The sequence below is a fragment of the Octopus bimaculoides genome, chromosome 23 (genome assembly GCF_001194135.2).
Source record: "Octopus bimaculoides isolate UCB-OBI-ISO-001 chromosome 23, ASM119413v2, whole genome shotgun sequence".
NCBI classification, from domain to species: Eukaryota; Metazoa; Mollusca; class Cephalopoda; order Octopoda; family Octopodidae; genus Octopus; species Octopus bimaculoides.
Genome location: NC_069003.1, coordinates 9,954,679 through 9,957,586, shown reverse-complemented (window position 1 = coordinate 9,957,586; position 2,908 = coordinate 9,954,679). Strand labels below are relative to the sequence as shown.

Genomic DNA, 2,908 nt, shown 5'->3' with positions numbered 1-2,908 from the left:
TATATATAGCAATAAGAAAATGGAGGGGAATATGTGGTACTCATCAACTTGCAGACACTGTTCTATGTTAATTAACCTGTTTATTTTTCAACCAAAAGGACAATAAAGACAATATGCAAACACATATGACACACTATGTCATATCAACAATTAAAAATTATATATGGTATGCTGCTATATTTCATGTTGAGAGTAATTTAGGTCTTAATAGACACAAGATGTGATCTATTTCTAGCACATTAATTGTCCACGTTAGTGGTCAACGTTATTTTTAAAAATGTACCTTAATCCCCTGAGATTGCAGATATTATTTCTGAATCTCTTTGATTCTTTAGATGTGCTGGCCTCCTGATAATTAATCGATATTAATTAATATATGATTAATTACCATATTTTATAATAATATATATATATATATGTATATAAACTACTGAGGACAATGAACGCTGGTGTCAATGTCCTCACAACCGACTTTAATTCTCACAAATCCCCATGGTTCTTGCATTCTTCCCATTGAAACGGCACTGATGGAGAAAAATTTCTTCAGGGGGCCCTTAAAATATTATTGTGGATCCCCAATTTACTATTTTACTTGCATGGCTCCTGTTCCCTGATTGCTATTTTATTCTGGTGGACCCCCATAGCCATTCAATGTTTAAAAACTAGTTTTATGGATTCTTCTTCAAAATTCCTATTTTGTTTTTCACACATTAACTTGCACAGGCTGGACTATGTAAAACTTCAGAGAAAGAAACCTAGCTGTTTCTTACAATAAATACATCCTAAGCAAAATGTTTTTATAGACCCATAAAATACTATTATGGACCCAGTTTACTATTTTGCTTATGTGGACCCCCTCCCCATATCTTGTATGGATTGCAATGGTCACATGGACCCCCCCACCCGGTTGAGAACTGCTGCTTTAGCAATAAAACAGGCCATATCTAGCTTGAATATTTTGCTTGTTTTATGTTCAAACCAACCAGATTCTTTCTCTCAGACTTACCTTACAGTGTCATTCTAAAAATATACAACCACATCAGCAACATCTCGAAGCTACAATTTAATGCCCGATGCCATCAGCGAAATCGTGATGGCACCTGTGCCCAGCGTCGCCTTCCTGGCACGTGTAAAGACTTTCGAGCGAGATCATTGCCAGTGCCGCTGGACTGGCTCCTGTGCAGGTGGCACGTAAAGTACACCATTTTGAGCGTGGCCGTTGCCAGTACCTCCTGACTGGCCTTCTTGCTGGTGGCATGTAAAAGCACCCACTACACTCTCGGAGTGGTTGGCGTTAGGAAGGGCATCCAGCTGTAGAAACTCTGCCAGATCAGATTGGAGCCTGGTGTAGCCTTCTGGCTTGCCAGTCCTCAGTCAAATTGTCCAACCCATGCTAGCATGGAAAGCGGACGTTAAACGATGATGATGATGAATAAATAAGCATTATTTGACAGAGTAATCTGAATGATAAAGGGCTAATACACAAGGCTAATGGCATCTGGAAAAATTAACCAACTCCTCTAAATTAGGTGGCATTTACCCATGTATTTACATCACAGCATACCTCTTACAAGACCACTGTCCAAACTGCTGTTGTCCTATTTCATGTGCAAAGCTAACAGTACCTGGAGGAATTCACCTATTCTCCATAGTTGGGTAGTATTTACCTGGCAGTGCAAGTTTTACAAGATCATTATCCCACCCAGTAAGGCGGCGAGCTGGCAGAAACGTTATCACGCCGGGTGAAATGCTTAACGGTATTTCATCTGCCTTTACATTCTGAGTTCAAATTCCACCGAGGTCAACTTTGCCTTTCATCCTTTTGGGGCTTAATAAATTAAGTGCCAGTTGTGGACTGGAGTCGATCTAACTGACTGGCCCCTTCCCCTAAAATTTCAGGCCATGTGCTTAGAGTAGAAAAGATTATCCAGCCCACTGTTGCCCCATTTGTTTCATTTACAATATCTCAAAAGATAATGGAGTCAACCATTAACAACTTTCTCTAACATCTCTCTCTCTCTCTCTCTTACTCCCCTCTCTCTCTTACTCCCTTCTCTCTCACTCCCCTCTCCCTCACACTCCCCTCTCTCTCTCCTCCTCTCTCTTCTTCCCTCTCCCCCTCTCTCTTCCTGTTATTCCTCTTTCTTTTTCTCACTCTTCCATCACCTCTTCTTTATCTCTTTACTTTCATAACCCTTGTCTTCATATCATACCCTTTCTGCCCCCTACCCCAACCATCTTCTTCCATAACCTTCAAATAAAATTTAATTAAACGCACATTGGACAATAAGTGTCAATTAGATTCTTTTACACTCCTCATTCACCCTAAGAATTTCTCTCTTCTGCCTAGCAGCAGACAGTTACAGACATTGTCTAAGTTTTTAATACCAGACTGTCTTCAGGCAGCAAACTATAAGGTTTCCTTTGAAGAATTCCATTGTGCTGTCTTGTCTGTCTGTTGTTGAACAAAGACAGGAAACTTAAGGAGCTTTGAATCACTATAATGGCATTTCATTGGTAACTTCAGCAAATGGACAATTTCTAGTTGATAACTAAAAGTACAGGCTCTCTCTCTCTGCTCTGTCTTATGGAAGAATGTGTGTATGTATGTATATATATATATAGTGAACACCACTCTCTCCCACTGTTATAAATATTAACAAGTTCAGGCGTAGCAGAGAGCAGCCTGCTGTGTCATCACCTGACTGACTATTCTTTGCGTGGGTAAATTATCTCCATTTGCCCCCAGGACGCAAACTGACCAACCATAGCCCCTAATAAGGTCACATGATAGTGTTTTTCTAATGCTTCTCTGGAGCCTACCTTCAGCTATAAATAGCCTGCTAGATACCCGGCAAATTCGTCGCGACCCAGATCTTAGATCTGGTCGTTCTGACCACACACGCGT

At 40.4% G+C, this 2,908-nt stretch overlaps 1 protein-coding gene across 6 annotated transcripts in view; it reads left to right on the top strand.

Annotated features, from left to right (window-relative positions):
- The window catches only part of LOC106878758 (zinc finger C2HC domain-containing protein 1B), a 55,193-nt gene that overhangs the window by 31,307 nt on the left and 20,978 nt on the right, over positions 1–2,908 (top strand). The gene's annotated exons all lie outside the window — the stretch shown is intronic.